General features: G+C 47.9%; 1 long non-coding RNA gene across 1 annotated transcript; it reads left to right on the plus strand.

Moving 5' to 3' along the window:
- Positions 1 to 1,095: 1,095 nt before the first annotated feature.
- LOC122115916 lies at positions 1,096 to 12,868 on the plus strand. Its single transcript, XR_006148848.1, has 4 exons — positions 1,096 to 1,796; positions 3,503 to 3,861; positions 10,649 to 10,790; positions 12,394 to 12,868. It is a non-coding gene; the product is annotated as an uncharacterized LOC122115916 (long non-coding RNA).
- The last annotated feature ends 4,928 nt before the right edge of the window (positions 12,869 to 17,796 follow it).

Raw genomic sequence — 17,796 nt, forward strand, 5'->3', positions numbered from 1 at the left:
GCCTGCTTTGCTGTTTTCTTTGCCTTGTACAAGCTCCTAGTTAGTTCCCATCCCTGAGTAAGTGACAGATAATTGCTTATAGGGTTGTGCCATGAAGCTACAGACAACTAAGGCCAGAGAAGCTAAACTAGAAATGAGCCTAAAAGAGAAGCTTTTTCTGCTCTAAACTGAAACCCTCAGAGCATGAAGCAGCCAATGTGGAAACGTCTTCCTCGGTTATCTTCCACAAGACAAGTACAATATGTAACCTCCATCCACCTGGCTCAGCCATGGAGAACGGAGAAAGCAAAGAGCCATCTTAAAAAAATGAAAAGCATTTGAAGGCATGTACAAAATGGGGTAGTTTCCCTGTCTGTGAGGTGACAATAACAACTTATCCTCTTGGGGCCATTGTGACCATAGGATGACAAAACCTTGCAAAGTGTGCAACAGGGTGCTTGACACCCAGTGTCCTGTTGCATCCATGTGACCCAGTGATCTGGTACTGTTCTTCGGGCCATTCGGATAGCACTGGGCCACAGAATATGAAACATCATGTGCTGGTGGCTCATGCCTTTAGTCTTAGCTACTCAGGAGACTGAGATCTAAAGAGGATAGTTCAAAACCAGTCTAGGCAGACAAGTCCCTGAGACTCTTTTATTTCCTATTAACCAGCAAAAAGCCAGAAGGGGAGCTGGAGTGTTCAACTAGTAGAGTACCAGACGAGCAAAAAAGCTAAACAATAGCTCCAGGGCCTCAATTCAAGACCCAGAACCGACACTCACACACACACACACACACACACACACACACACACACACACACACACACACACACACACACAATAAAACCAGCTCTTCTCTCTTGTAGGGCAGGAACAAACACGGCCACGTGTTTGCCAGTTCTGATATTATGATTAATCATTTTTCATTCCTGAGATATCTATCCGTGTGTGTGTGTGTGTGTGTGTGTGTGTGTGTGTGTGTGTGTGTGTGTGTGTGTTTGCATGTGTGAGGGTGTATGTGCCTTTCCAAGAAGGGGAAAATCCATATTCTCTCTCTTCTGACCGAATTAATCAAATAAATCTTCAGCAAGGAGCTGCTAAATGAATCACAGATGGCTCTGCCCTTTTTACAGGTTGCAGAAAGCACCCGTTACAGTTCTTTTAATTTATCAGAGAAAAAAACGAGATGCCCTCATGTGCCCCTTCCCTCTCACAGTAATAATCAGAACCAGTCTATTTTCCAAGGGTCCGAGACTTATTTTCAAAAAAATGTATATCAATAGATGTAACAGCGAGAAGATTATTTTGCCAAGTTCCAACCCCCAGCACAAGGAAGGTGCCCTGGCTGAGGAGAGCATTTATAAAACCACATTTAATAAAAGAGAGTGTTATATTAAGTATGTTTGCTAGTGTATTTAAGCATATGGTTTCCATATCAGGCAGAAAGATGGCAAACACATGCTTTTACCTTCCTGCTAACCTTTCCTGGTAACGTCCATTTCTGGTGGGTTGGTAGAATAGTGGGATTTGGGGGTGGGGGTGAGTATGTTGTTTTGTTTTGCTTTTTTTTTTTTTTACAACCCTAGTTCACGTGGAAAAGCCCAGAAGAACATCCAGCCAACACGTGGAGACTGCTTTTTCTACTTATGTAATTAGCCCAGGAAGCTTGCTCTGCTAACTTTCTGCAACAGTCCCAGCATTCTTCCTGGCTCCCTGGCCCTCTCCAAGGCACGAGGGTCTGGCCAACTTGAAAGTGTGAATCAAGTTCAGCTGCAAAGAACTGAGCTCCTGGATTTTAAGTGTGAGCGCTTGGGTAAGATCTAGAGTTCCAAGGACAGCTATCTAACTGTGTGTCCTCCCCAGTCCTGTCCGCCAGCCAGCCAGATACTCGCCCAGAAGACACCCCCTTCAGCCCTTGAACTGAATATTTAGGGATATGTTTCCTGTAGATCAGAAGCATTTGGCTGTAGCCCTATAGTCATGGCTCCCTAGAAAGGCAGTGAAGAAAGGCCATGGCCCACCATGAAACAATCTACACATCCTCCCATTCTGAGATGATCCCAAAAGCCAAGAGGCCAAACGATGAAGGGATTGGTACAGGGAGGAGGCTCTGCAGAGTGGCCATCTCTCCCCCCACTCCAACGCCCCCCAGCCCAAGCAGATCTGCCTGAGCAAGTTATAAATCTACCAGTACCATTTCTTTTTCGTCACTTGCCTAATCCTGTGCCCTTCGTTTCATGTGCTGTAATTATTAACATCTGCTTTCTGAGCCTGGCCCGCGAGGAGTTTGCAAAGGCAGTTCTTGGTCCCGAACAATGGTGACAGCTGTTTCATTTAGCCTAGGGCCAGCACTTCCTGTTCAGTCTACATCTGCCCTTCTGTGTCCAATTTCTGCTTCAGGGTTTTGTGTTTTGTTTTCTATTTTTTCCCCTTCTTCTGACCTTGCTATATGTTTAAGAAGAACTTCTAACATAGCACTGTAGTTAGTATTTCTAGCGTATATGCTTATTCAGTTGGCATTAGCCAAAGGAAGACAAGAGAATGCCAGATTTCCTCCAGCAGCTAATGCAGGTGAGGCCAGGGGTAGAGCTGAGGGCCAGCCTGGGACCCAGTTACCAGACTCTCGGAACCTCCCTGGATCTTAGACATAGGGAAAATGGGCTTATTAGCTCATAGGTCCCCAGCATGGGGTCAACTCCAGCTTCTTCCATAAGGGAATCATTCAAGTGTCCCCCTAGGGAGCCATTGAATGGGGGGGGGGGTGGCCATCTATATTCAAAGTCTCTCTTATCTGAATATCAAACATGCTGATCAGATGAATTATGAGTAAGAAGCCCAGCCTGGGCACCTGTGGCTCACACCTGTAATCCTAGCTGCTCAAGAGACTGAGATCTAAGGATTATGGTTCAAAGCAGGGAAGTCCATGAGACTTTTATCTCTAACTAACTAGCAAAAATCTGGAAGTGGAGCTGTAGCCCAAGTGGTAGCATGCCAGCCTTGAACAAAATAAGCTAAGGACAGCACCCAGACTCCAAGTTAAAGCCACAGTAATAAAACCCCATTCTGATTTGCACAGGGAGGTAAATTCAAATCCAGCCTTGCTTGCTCTGCCTGGATCCATAAGAATAGTATACACTGGTGGCAGGGACACAGAGACTTCTACCCACCTCTCCTAGTCTAATTCCAGCTGACCACACTCGGGGTCCCTGGCTCAACGGAGATCCCACCATAAGCAGCAGGCTGAAGATCTCAACATTTATGCAACCCCTCCCCACCAGGTCTTGCTGGATATCTACCATCATGAATAGAGCAAAACCCAGTCTCTGTATGGATAAATATTCATTGGAAGGCACAAGTGTCCTGTGAAGGTGTATAGCAGAAAATCTGAGGTCAGGACACAAAGGTGCAGTACTCAGAGGGGGACATGAAGAGGCTGTGTCTGCTTTAGGTTAGATCTGAGGGTATCCAGCTGGCAGCAACCCTGAAACCTACCACCACCCTTCTTTATTTTTCTAACAGGTTGAAGACATTGAGCGCCCAAGGAAGGAAGCAACTTGTGCATTCCCAGCTGTTCCTTGTGTGTGCTTGACCCTGGCAATGAAGAAGGAAAAGTAGATCAGTCTCCTGTGGCTCTGAGAGCCAGAGGCATTTCTCTGCCATACAAAATGTCTGCTTTACCCCCAGCCCTTCTCCAGCCTTCTAGCTCCCATGAAAAGAACTCAGGACCCCTCACCCAGAGAGAACCATGATACAGGCCAGGGAAGCCAGCATGGTTTTCTGCCTGAATACCCTCCTCTCCTGGCTGCCGGTGGATGACTGGACCCCAGCAGCTCCTAAGACAAGAGTCAGTGCCCGCCTGGCATGGAAGGTCCTGACAGGTAAAAGGGAAAGAAGACATGGGGCAGGTGGTATGTGGAGTGTGGAGAGTCCCCAGATGCAAGGAGAAGAATCTCTTCCTGTCCTTGGCAGGGTCTAAAGTGGCGCAAAGGCCCAGCTTTCCCAGGCAGAAGCTCCTAAGCTGGAGCAGAACTGCAGCCTTCCTGAGGTTGGCCTGGCCCCTCCACCTGTGGCCAGCCAGCCTCCTCCACACCCAGCCGGTACTGTCTCCCCACCCCCACACTTCCTGCTTTCTCACTCACTCTTTTTCTTCTTAAAGTTAATTGCAACTTTTTTTCTCAGCGGCCTGATCTGGATAAACCACATCTCATTAGAAAAAGATTTAGCCAGAGCCAAAGCAGGCTGGAGAAGGAATCCCTAATCAACAGAGAAAAGATTTGGGTGTAATTGCTCTCTCCCGCCATTCTCGCCCCTCCCTCCTCCAATCCCTTTCTGCTCATTAATCTGAAAAGAAAGCCGCAGTCTAATGTCGTGGTGTTCAAGTATCTGCTGCTGCAGCCAGCAAATCCAAGTGCTTGGGGGCCTGGGGAAAGCACAGCATGGGTAGCTGAGGTTGTTGGGGTGCGTATGAGTGAAATATATGGGTCACCGGGGGCTGGCTTTGAAGCACTTTGGTTGGGGGAGTAAAGCTGTTTGGGTGTCCATGTTTGTAAGATTGTCAGAGTGCTCTGTGTGTGTGTGTGTGTGTGTGTGTGTGTGTGTTGCTCTCATTTTTGGATGAGTGTGTGTAGCCCTTTTCATTATTGGGGATGTGTGAGCTTTTGCTGTTGGGTGTCTGGTGGGCTGTGTGTTTTTGAGTGTGAAATACTTTGGGGGCTGGAATATGGGTAGATGCAGTGTGGGGAACCCCTCTATTGCTGGTCTGTGAGGGCCAAGTGGTTTGGCTGCTAAGGGGTGTGTGTGTATAGCCTTTAGGTTGCATTGCCTCTGTGTGTGTGCACAGTGCACATTCGTATGAAACTCTGCTTGTCGAGTGTGTGTAATGTGCACAAAAGGCCCCTTTAGTGTTTCCTCTTGCCAGCATTACACCCAACAGGAGCTTTAATGGTGAGGCGTGGTGGCTGGGATTGCTGTAGCTGCCGGCATAGCACATGCCTGGCATGCACACCATCCTGGTTTCCATCCCCAGCATCCCTCTCCCTTTCCCCACCCTTGCCAAAACAACCAGAGTCTCAGAACCAGAATGATGATCCATGGAAAATGAGCAACCCATCTTCTCAGGTACCCACAGGAAGGAAATAGCACCAGATTGTCATGCTCTTCCTTCAGAATGTGGACATTTTCCACAATGATGACCTGCAACTGGTGGCAGGAAGGAGGTGTATTATAAATTAAAATTGCAATGCACTCTGAAAAAGATTTTGCTTAAATGTAAACATGCATACTCCTGGTAAAATATGAATACTCCAAAGGGCCCCCAGCCCCATGTTCCCTCCCCAGGAACCCCTGCCTGGTACTTTCTGTGCTCTCCCAAGTACAGGTCACACACGCACTCCATGTTGTTTTTTTTAAATATTAGACACTCATCTGCATTGCTCCTTCCTCTATAAGTATGTGTCCTCTATAGTATTAATTTTCATTCATCTTCTCTTTATAACACATTAAATGAGTTCATTAATAAAAAAAAGAATAAGACACTTCACCTCTGCACTGATGAGCTGGAGTACTGGAGAGCCAGCCCTCTCCCTAATAAAGTATCATCACAGTAGCCTGGCAGGAGCTAAGTCTCACATATACTGCTCAGCAAACCCCTGCAAACCCGCAGAAGTAGTCAGTACCCTGCTCCTAGTTGACACCAGTGCAAGGAGAGCTACTTGCCAATGTACACAGTAAATGGCAGAGCCAGAACTTGAACCTAGGCAGTCTGGGTGCAGAGGTTTGGCCCCCAACCACTGTCTTTCAGCCCAAAAGAAGGGAAAGCTGGGAGCTGGAATTGAGGGGAGGGTGGTTGGGTCTCTGCTGCCCTGGGAACCACCAGAGAGGCAGTGTCTGACCCACCTGCTTGCCTTGTGTTGTCCAGCCTTTACTGGACAGTTTGAGCCCATTTGTTTATCTAAGCACAGTCCATACACAATTGCTGCTCTTCTACCTAGTAACTATCCAATGTGGATAATTGGGGCTCTCTGGCAATGAGGGCATTTTGTTTAGGGCTTGAAAGGCAGGTTCAGTGCCCACAGCTCTCAGTGACCAGAGTCCTGGATCCAGACTCCCCCAGGGCCAGGACTCTCTCCTCATTCCTCAGAAAGAATCCAGTCCTTCCAGTTGTCCTACTGTCTCACCCTCCTCCGCATTCTTCCCCATTGTCCATCATCCTTGTTAGAAACAATCCCACTTTAGCAGGACAAAAGACAAAAGGAATATTCTCAGAGAATGTAATGGTCTAGATGGTCAAAAAGTGACCTGTGCTGGGAAAGTTCTTAGAGTCAGCCCAGTGGTCTGCTGAGACTGGGAAAAAGCCTAGAATGGGACTGTATATGGTATAGTACTTAGTATAGTAGCCACTGGCCATGTGTTGCTCCAGAGCATTTGAAATAAGGCTAATGGAAATTGAGATTATGCTATAGGTTTGAAAAGCTGTACAGAGGTGGTACAGAGTTAACATAACATTCAAATGTAAAAGGCCTATTGTTGATGCCTATTGACCCAACATTGACCTGATTCTATTTTGAAGACACTGGGTTACATGAAACAAATCATGAAGATGAACAATGATGTGTGCACACCCAATTGTTTGGTTCACCTGTTCCCTTTGCCTCTTTTTAACATGGCTGAGGGCAACTTTCCAGTTGCATAGGTGGCTTCTCCACGAATATCATTTTCTCCATTTCCACCATGTGCTTAGAGCTTGTCTGTCTTGACCAAGGACAGCTAACAGCTTCAGAAGGCAGAAATCATGTCATGAAAGGCCAGTAAGTGGTTCTACCTGGACACTACTAGTCAACAGAACTCCTAAATTGTTGCTATCATCATATCCTACAAGGAAGTATTTTATGTAAGGCAGCCAGAACTGGTGTAGATTTGGGTCTAGGGAAGACAAAATAAAAGCCTGTAATTTGACCTCCCAACACTAGCAGGGGAGGTAAAGGTACAGGATATGTCTTTGGGTATAGAGGTTGGGCAGGTTTCAGAGTGAAATTGGGTGTGAACTTGGGAAGATCCTTCAGCTTTCCATTGTCAGCATCCCTCTCTCACATCTGAGAGTGCACCACAGAGCACCTAGCCCAGTCCTTGTTGACAACCCCTCTTATGAGGATAGAACAAGAAGAGGGTAGACTTGAGAGAGGTGCTCTGAGCATCAATGCAGATAAAATACCAAACAAGTGGCAGCAGGAAGGAGGTCGACCAGTTGGCTGAACAGTTCTGACTCAATAGACTCAAAGCCTTCTTCTATTTTAGTACACTCTGAATTTGATCTAAGGCAGCCACATCTTGAACTTGGCTCAGGAAGGGTTCACTACCCCCACAATTCAGTCTCCTGATGGAGTGGGGAACCAAAGCACCCAGGAAGAGAATTGTCTCACAGAAGCCCAGGAGAGGAACATCTTTAGTGATACTATCAATGCTCTGAGTAGTACTAGAAAATTCCATGCCTCAGTGATAGGATAGGGGCTGGCTTCATTTTCACAGTAGTAGTGAAAAAAATGTGTTTTTTTTTCCCAGACTTTCAAGAACTGAGGCAAACCCAAAGCCACGGGCCTTCTCTACTTCCTTGTTCCCACTGTGGGAACACTGACCTCATTTTTTTTCTCAACACTGCTTCACATTTTCTAAGCCTACACTTTGGTAAACAGCCTCCTGTGCTAGATAAAAGCCTTATCAGTTCCCTGGCCCGCCTCCTACACTCAACTCCTTTGTCAGAGGGAAAAGTCTGCTTTTGGAGAAAGTGGAGCACGATTTTGTCTCCCACTTTATCTCCCACTTCACTGGGAGAACCTTGAGTTCAAAGTGCCGCTCCTCCTGTCTCATGTGTTCATTGGCTGCCATCTGCTGGATAGTCCTGGTATGGCATGGCCTCCTGGCTGGCAGGCTAAGTCACCAGGGATCAAGATCCAGTCACTCAAGAAATATTTATTGAAAAGGAAAATTAACTGTGCGTCAGTCATAGTCCTGGGCGCTTGGGATTTATCACTGAGAAGAATAGACAAAGTCCCTTGTTCTTCTGCATTGCATTATTGCAAAACAGTAAGTACGTGGAAAGAATTTAAAAGTAGAACATGAGAGAAGAATGGTAGGTAGTGGGAAGCAGATAGAGTGAAATTTTAAGTAATTTTCAGGGTTAGCTTCATTGAGAAGGTGACTTCTGAGGAAAGACTTGAAGGCAGTGAGATTTCCATTTACCATACAGGAAGAACATAGCTGGCAGAAGAGAAGAAAGTTCAAAGGCCTGGGGTAGGAATGTGTTCTTGCATCAAGAACAGCAACACACACACACACACACACACACACACACACACATACACACACACACACACAAGGCCCTTCTGTTGGGTCACTTCAATTATTACTGAACATGTAAATACAATCTGGGGTAAAATTTAAGTCAATTTTTATGTGTACTGAAGATTATGTGTATGTGGGAGAGAGAGCATGAATATGTGTGTAGTGTGAGTGTATGTTTTGTGGACATTTTACACATATAAGACTGAGCAGACACTGCCAGACTGACAGGGTGCTTTGTCCAGCACCTAACTGTCCTCTACCCTCCCCCTCCATCCTCCTGCACAACTCTGAGGGCGGGCAGGGTAGAAGCCAGCCTTGCTCCTAGGCTCCATTTTGGCTGGAACACAAGGCTGGAGAGGATCTGTGGGGCCGAAAGAGAAAGAAAGAGAGGCGGGGGGCGGGGGGGAACAGAACAGACTCAGGTATTAGCTATATCCACAAATATTATTGCTCTTTAAGATTAAAAAAGACATCATAAGGAAAATGATATTTCCAATCGACAAACCATTCCTTATTAAATACCCATATTAATTCTAAAAGATAAATGGTATTCTTGGATTAAAGGTAAGTAAGCTAAAGTTCAGGGAGTTACTCTGTGCATGGGAAGCTAGTCTAAATTGGAAGTCTCAGCTCACTGCATGAATTCACCACACACACCCCTACTTTAATTTAATTTTGATTATTGATTTGAAATGTTTCTTCTTTCCGAATATTAGCATTTTAGTGCTATTAATTTCCCTCATGGCACTGCTTTATCTGTACCTCAGAGTGCTATATATTTATTTCCTTTGAGATGCCCTTCTTTGACTTAATGGCAGGCTATTTAACTCCCAAGTGTTTGGGGATTTTTCCTTCTGTTTTCTAGTCCTAGAATAACTGTCTTTGATATTATATCTCCATAAGAACAAAAACGTGGGGGCTGGGAAGGTGGCTCAGTGGTAGAGTGCTTGCCTTGCATGCATGAGGCCCTGGGTTCGATTCCTCAGCACCACATAAGCAAAAAGCCGGAAGTGGCACTGTGGCTCAAGTGGTAGAGCACTAGCCTTGAGCTGAAGAGCTGAGGGACAGTGCCCAGGCCCAGAGTTCAGGCCCCATGACCGGACCCCCCCCCCCAAAAAAAAGAACAACAATGTGTCCTCAATAAGAAAAAGATGAATAATTGAAAGTTTTAATCTACATAAAAAGAAAACTACAGGTTAAAGCGAGGGAGGGAGACATCAGAAAGCCAATGGAAATGATCGCTGGGAGTGGAAGTACAATGGCTTCTCATTTTCTTTTTTATATTTTGTTATCTCCCCAATTCTCCACAGTAAGTACCTCTACATCCCCTTCTTGGGCAAAAGTTATCATTAGAATTCCAAGCACTGTATTCAACTTGAACCCAAGGGCCTAGGCCTCATTTCTCATGCTCGAGGAAAATTCTACCCTTTCTTTTGAGTCCCAAACAGAGCACCAAGCTGCCTCCATCTTGCCCTGTGGGACTTCGCTTTGTCCTGCCTCCTGTCTCAGGATTTCTCCATTCCTTGGCTGGTTTTCCTCGTGGAAAGAGCTGGGTTTGGAGATCTGGGCCCATCTGCACCCCCAGCCCCTGACCTGCATCTTAGCTGAGCCCTGCTCTCGGCAGGTACAGCAGGTTGGGGCCTCCCTGAGCCACCCCTACCCCCAGCAGCTGAAAGAGCAGATACCTGATGGCTGTGCTGAGACCGAACCCAAGGAGTGGGTCTGGGCATGCCGGGATGTAGAAAGGAAGTGCAAGCAGTAATTTGGAAAACTTAGGCATTCTGGGCAATCATCAGATTTTACTGCATTGCCATTGACATGTGTCTGTATTCTCTCCAAAATGGGAAAGAGGAAGGCAGGGCTGCTGGGTGCCAGCTGTGCACAGCTGGACAGATGAAGCAAGGTGCGGAGGCGGGAGGCGGGGATGATCTGGAAGGCTAAGGATGGCGCCTGCTCATTGGGTGCCAGGAGATGCCTGCCAGGACCTGGGCTGGTACCCACCAGGCAGGAGGAAAGGGTGATAAAACACCCCGCAGTATAACTTGCCTTAACAACCCCTCCAGTGGAAATACAAGCAAGCTTGCTCAGAAAACAAATACTGAACCTGTCGGCAAACAGCAGAACATTTCTCATTATTATTGTGAAGAATGTCAGCCTACTGACCAATAAAGAGTTTGTGAGAAGGAGGGATGAGAAAGCCTGGGGCAGAGGGCAGGGCATGGACCTGTCCAGGCAGCTGGTCCCCACTGGTCAGCTCCTGGACATACATTTTAGAGTAAGGGAAACTACAGACTTCTAAATGCTAGGTTTTCTTTTTGTCTTTTGGAGATTGCCAAGCTGGAGGTGCTTGAAGAAGTTCAAGTTACACACACTAGGGCTTGTTGAGTCCCCAGACCTGGCCTGAGACTCTGAATTTCTAACAAGCCTCTCGTGAAGATGGATTTTTGCTGGCCTGGAGACCACAGTGAGAGTGAGTAGTAGTAAGGCATGGGAGCACACCGGCCTTCATCAAAGACATCTCTATTCTGTCTAAATTAACGCAAAACTACAGCAGGTCCAAGTGATTCAGTCCAGCAGCCTGGGAGACTTTTGTAAGAATGACTCAGCCTTGACCTGGTGATCAGGGGAGCACCAGCTCCCACTTCCGCCCCTCCCTCTCCAGCTAGGTACTGGGTAGATTGGGGTCAGTGATTGTAAGGAGGGGGTGTGGCCTGGTCACCAGGTGTAAGCTCATTGAGTGGCTTGTCTTCGCAAAGCTACCATCATTCTGGTCCTAAGGCCCCATGAATGTGACTCGTCACTCATGAACCCATCACATCCATCATTTGTGTCCTAGCCACATACTCCCTGAGCATCTGCCACATGCTGGGGAACTGTGATTATCCTGCCAGACCACACTGGACAGGCTAACTGTGTGCCCTTTCCCCGCACATGGAGCACTGTACTGGCAATCCCCTACCCCACTCCCACCCCCAGAGTGGGTGCACTTCTCAAAGGACTCATATAAAAAGTCATGCAGAATGATGGCTTACACCTGCAATCCCAGCACTCAGGCAGGAGGCTGAGGCAGGAGGATCACCAACTCCAGGCCAACCAGGTCTACATAGAGAAACCCTGCCTCAAAAAAGTGTGGTGTTTTAATGTCTGGTCATTTTAATGTCTGCTAAGGGAGTGATGGTAGCTTTGACCATCTTTGCAAGGGTGAGCCATGCAAGGTACTAGGTAGTGCCCATTGTGCTAGGTACTGTACATAGATCACCTGCTTAATTCTTACAACAGCCCAGATAGCAGGGGCTATTAGTAAACCTGCTTCACAGATGAGGAAACTGAAGGTCAGAGAGGGTAAGTCCCATCCCCAGGGGCGCCAGCTGTGGACACCAGGAAAGGAGCTGGGCTGAAGGGCCAGGCAGGCAGGTCTGCAGTCCACGCCCTCACGTCTGTCCCCACCCACATCTGCTCATGGCCACACTCCCTCCCTGGAAGACAGCGAGCCCCTGAGAAACCAGTGACAGCCAGTGCCCAGTTAGTTTGGAATGGGGGTTGTCCTTGGCTGAAGCCAGTGACACTGGCACAAGCGGCGTCATCTTACACTTACACTCCCCAACAGACACAGACACAGCACGGGACATTTTCCCCTTTCCCATGGGGACAGCCAAGGACATGCTGCTTGGCTTTTGCTTTAGTTTGCTGAGCAGAGGCACTATCCTCTTTCTTGGGTCCTCTAGCTGCGCGCGCGTACACATACACACACACACACACACAATTATAAGCTCACACAATGCACACACATAAAAATCAGGCATGTTCACATACACATGAGTATAATTGGCACCATCACAAAAACTCACTCTCATACACAATGCATTAATGCACACATGCAAATTTGCACACTTTACACATGCACACTTGCTCACATTGCACATACACGTGTGCATGCATACACATGTACAGTCATGCATGTGGCACACACACATTCCAAGCTCATTTTCTTCCTGGGTGTGTTAGTGGCTCTAGAGCTCGTGGTTGTCTTACGGCTTAACTCTGAAGACAACTTTATGTTTTCCTAAATCTAGGTACCAAAGGGGTGTCTTGCTGTGGCCAGAACTCCTGCCCAACTTCTAAAGCTACAAATGGTTCCGTGGAGCCACTCATCTGGACACCTAAGAGGCAAACAAGTCTACTTCTAATTGTTACGGATGCGCCCTCCTTGGGAGGCTCTGCCAGCCTTCACAGTTGCCTTGGGACTCTAGCCAGCCTCCCGTTGCCTCACGAGTGTGACCTTGGCTCTCTACCCCTCCACCCCCGTGTGAATCTGTTGCCCAGTAACACAGAAAGAAGAAACACAGGAACAGAGCTCTCACTACAGATACTGTAGTGAGCAGGGCCATGCTTTTGCAAGGCAGGAAATGCTAAAGGGTGCTAGCTACACCCCAGAAGCTGGAAGGACAGGTTGGGTCCCATTCTGCCCTCAGGAAAGAGGGGGAGGCAGAGGGGCTCAGAAGCAGGCAGCTCTGCCCACCTTCGCTTCAAACTTCATCCTCCAGAACTAAGACAATACACTCCTGTGAATAAAATGTTCGTTTGTGATTCTTTGCCACAGCATCTGTAACACACAGATGCAGTCCCGAGGGACAGCAGGGACACCGTGGTGCACACAGAAAGCAACTTTGCTGCCAGTGGCTGAACTTGGCAGAATCTGAGCCCCTACTCTCCCCACCCCCACCCCGTTACTTACAGAGTGGTTGAAAATGTTGGAAATTGTGTAGCTGGAGGCAGAGCTCTGGGAGCCAGGCTGGAGAGACAGGGGGCTTTGGTGGAGGGGCGGGCGGCACTGTCTGTAGAACCAGCTGTTCCCTGCCTGTTTGCAGAGGAGATCCCAGAGTCCAGGCAGAGAAGTAGAAAGGGAAAATTGGCCACCTCCCTGCCTGCTTCCCGAGCCCTAGCCTGGCCTTCTGCTTCCTTGCCAGCTGGCCTGGCTTCCCAGCACATACCTGGCGTGTGTTTGTAGGGCCTGCACTGGGAGGGTTGGATCAAGGCAAAGCTAATAAATCAGCAAGAAATGGGATCTGTTGATTTGCTGGTAGCAAGAGCTACAAGACAAAGTGTCCTTTCCACAGCCCAGGACTGGCTCTAGTTGCGTCCAATGGGGAAACATCCTGTTGATGGCTTAGGTTGATGGCCTAGCCACGGTGAATGTGACCTCAATCTGGAGCGGGGCCTTTGAAGTGTAGAATGTAGACCAGTCACTAGGCTCACACTCTGAAGATGAGAGGAGCAGAGGCAGACACGCTGAAGAAAGGCCCATGGGAAGACACACACCCATACACACGGACACACACATGCATAGAGACAGCACTGGACTTTGGGGGCGGCTAGAGTGATGCATCTGAAGTCCAGCAGCACCAAGGATCATCCGCACCCTTCCCCCCGCCACCAGAGGGGGAAGAGGCAGGAAGTGCACCCCCCACATACACACATGCACACCTGGAGTCCAGACTTCCAGCCTCCACAGCTGGAGAGACACACGTCTGGTGTTTTCAGCCCTACAAGGCCTTTCTCTGTGGTGGGTGGAGCAGACTCCAAATTTCCCAGCGCTACCTTGAGAGAAGGAGTCTAAGGGGCAGAGAGACCTTATTGCACCACTGCTGAAGAGGTGCGTGGAGGCAGCCCAGGGAGGGGGTGCTGGTGACCGAGCTGTGTAACTTGCCAAGGGCTGCTTGCTCTGGGGTGTCCCAGCGGAGGAAGCCTGGATTCCTACAAAGGGCAGACAGAGGGCAGGAGCAGGGGACAGAGAGGCCTGCATTCCACCGCTGGCTCCGGTCTTTCTGTTTCTAAAGCTGTTCCCTCCCACTGCATCACAGAGAAGCTGCTTCTTCTGCGTCTCTTCTTCCCCTGCACTCAGCCTTCCCCCGGACCACTCGGGGCCCAGGCTCCCTCTTTTCAGTGTTCCCCTATCTCTCATCACCACCAGATGCTGCAGCCAGTGTCACCACCTCCAAGCCCAGGTTCTAGCCCCGTGTTCTGTCATCATTATTTGCCGAGAATGTGTGTCCCCTGACTTTGAACTTACTGACAGCAGGAACCTCAACCCTTCTCTACTCCCAGCCTCTTCCAGGCCTCCCATCTGATTCAGGTGGATCTAGGGTTAATTGCAAGCAGTCTTCACATTGAACTAGCCCTGCCTGGCTCTGGCCCATCTGGATTCTACAATCACCAAAGACTCAGTTTACCTGCGCATGATCTATAGAATACCAATTCTGTAAATTGCTTCACACACACAGACCAATCCGATAATTCATGCATTTTGAAAGGCTAGATACAGCCTCTTTTGTGGCCATTTGCACTAAAGAAACTCTGCAATGGTTTCACTTTTCCCAGCCAAGTGTTTCTCAAATTTATTTGCTCATACACAATAGAAAATGTCATGTCTTGCATATTCCGTTTCTCCTTCTTCCTACAATATACCACCCCACATTCTTTTAGCCTGGCAGGTGACTACCCAAAATAAACATTACACTTCCTCATTTTCCCCAAAGCTGGATACAATCTTGTGATACATTCTGGGCAATGAAATGCAAACAGAAGTAAACTCTATCTGACTTCCAGGAAGGGACCTTAAAGAAAGGGGTGTGTCCTTCTTTCCCACACATTCCTCTTTCTGCTTGAACTGTAGATATGATTGTAGGTTTTTGAGCAGCCATATTGTACCTCACGGTAGAACCCTATGGTTGGTCTTGGATTTATTTTGGAGTCCAGGGTTACCACCAGACTTCTTCACCTAAAAAAATTAAATTCTATCACAGTTTTATCTTGTTTAAATGTGCGATCTGTTATTTTTTCCGTCCCTTATGGTCCAGTTAACAATAAACCTCTGTTGACAGCACCAATTGTACAAGGAGTTCATGCAGAAGTCATTTAGAATGTAAATCTGATAACGAGCAAAGCCTGCAGTCAGGGCGGGAACTAATCAAAGGGTATCCAACTTCCTTGAAGTGCTGGAGCATTTGTACCCAATCAGATGAAATTCAGAAAAGACCACCAGGAAAGCTGGTGAAAGACCCACAGCTCCGACGGATACAGCAGTGTTCCCGAGCCAGGGCCACAACAGCCCGGTGTCCCTGCCACCTGGCCATCAATCATGAAGTCTCTGGCTGCTTTTCAGTCCCTCCAAATTCCACCTTCTAGGGTCTGTCCATCTGACCCCCTAGCCTGACCCTCAGCCTGTATTGCTGTCCCAGTGAATCTCATTCTTCAGATCTCAGCCTGAACACTGCATCCATGCACAGCCTGGACACTGTTCCCTGCCACCACAGTGTGCTGAGCAGTGCTAACCATGTCCATGCTTTCCCACTTAATCCCTGCCAGTCTCACTCACTTGCTGTGCACATTGCTGCGTCCTGCAAAGCCATGCAAAGCCATCAAAAGTGAACCCCACAGGTCTCAGGACTCAGGATGAGTCTGCACCACACCACAATTCCACTGCACTCTTACAAAATCAACACCAGCACATCTGTTCACACAAAGCAGAGGCCAGGACAGCTGGACAGGATGTAGGGGAGTTGGGGGACACTGGGCTGAGGCTGCCATTCCTTGTCTTGCTGCAATAAGAGAGCAGGCAGGAGTTAACTGAGGAGAAATGGAGCTTCCCGTGCATGGTAACAGTGCTACCAGTGATGAAAAGGCCAACTATGGAAAGCAAGTCTTCCTCCTACCCGTGCTGAGCCTCCTCTTCCCTTCCTGGGAAACAGCTGCTGTCCCTGATATCTGGTGGCCTTCCAGAGACACATTTGTGTACTCAACGCACTAGCATCAATAGATCTTTTTTTTTGGGGGGGGGAGGGATATGTGGGTTTGACCCCCAGCAAATACTCTGTCTCACCTGCTCTGTGTGCATCTGTGGGGTTTGAATTTTGCAAAGAGCTTCCTGCTTCATGATAAGGATGCCTTAGTACCTAACACACAGTAGGTAACTTTTAAAATTTCAACAGAAACAAACAGAACCTCACACATCCAAGCAGAACCATAGGTAAAGCACCCTCCAGCCACTTGCACCCTAGGGAGAGCCCCACCCACATGAAGGACACATCTGGAACAGCTGTCTGGGGACCACAGGGGAGCACCTGCTTGGCCAGGGCTCAGCTTGGCCCACCTCTGGGAAAAGATACCCCTCTGGGAGATGCTCAGTCCCCAGGCTGGGAGGCCTGAAGAGGAATCAGCTCAAAAGCAAAGGGATCCAAGCTTTTGTACCTAGGAGGGAGGTGCCTGGTGTCGGTCTTGGATTCTTTCTTTGGCTGAGTTTTTCATCATGACTGGTTTTCATTAGCTTTTTCAAGTAGAAAACAAAATTTCCCACATATTGGCAAGGTCATTGCTCTTTAATTTTTTTTTAATCAAATGACACAAGCTCAAGTCTACAGATACTCTGTCTAGGACCCTAGGGAGTATAGCTTTAAAACAATCCTGTGGGCATGGTTTGAGGAGACAGTGTCCAGAGCTGAGACCCCCCCCCCCCAAACCTTAGTAACCTTCACCTCTACTCCAGCCTTCCCTTCCAGTTCAAGATGTAGGTATGGTATGACTTGATGGAGAAGCTTTTCAATCCTTCCTCTGCCTACTAAGAAAAGAGGTGAGCAAAAACCTGGGCCCACTTAGGCATAACTCTCCCTCTAAGGAGCTAAGTCTTCAGGAACTAAGACCAAGGGGAACTGAGCTCTGAGGCAAATCTATGGCATCTATGAGGTTTAGATAGAGATAGAGAGAGAAAAGGAAGCCAAGAAATAGAGCAACAGGAAGTGGAAGCTAAGAAAGAAGCAAAGAAGCAGGAAGTAGGAAGAGAGAGACAGGAAGTAGAAAGATGTCTAATAGGGAGTCAATGTTGCGGGGCACATTTTTGCCAAAGTGGGTTCCTTATGCAAAGGGATGAAGAGAATTTGAGCCCCTACCAGGAAAACTGAAGTCTGGAGATAATTTAAGCTTTTCTGGGTCTCTGCCAGCCAGCTTTAGAGTTTGTCAAATTTTCCACCTACTTCCTTTGCATGTGGAAACTCGGCTTCATATTACAAACCCCATCTGCAGCCCTGGTCTTTTCCATTTTATCTATCTATCTATCTATCTATCTATCTATCTATCTATCTATCTATTCATTCATTTCCTGACATTTAAAGTTTTGTTTTTGTTTTTGTTTTTGGGGGGTTCGGTTGTGGGGCCTGAACTCTGGGCCTGGGCGCTATCCCCCAGCTCTTCAGCTCAAGGTTAGTGCTCTACCACTTGAGCCACAGCACCACTTCCAGCTTTTTTCTTTTTGCTTATGTAGTGCTGAGGAATCGAACCCAGGGCCTCATGCATGCAAGGCAAGCACTCTACCACTGAGCCACCCTCCCAGCCCCCATTTTAAGTTTTTTCTATCTATTTATTAGGAAGGTTTGTGAGTGAAGATGTGAGATAGGAATTCACAGGCCTAGCTGGAGCAGTGCCTT

Source organism: Dipodomys spectabilis, unplaced genomic scaffold (assembly GCF_019054845.1).
Source record: "Dipodomys spectabilis isolate Male_0828 unplaced genomic scaffold, ASM1905484v1 ptg000125l, whole genome shotgun sequence".
NCBI lineage: Eukaryota > Metazoa > Chordata > Mammalia > Rodentia > Heteromyidae > Dipodomys > Dipodomys spectabilis.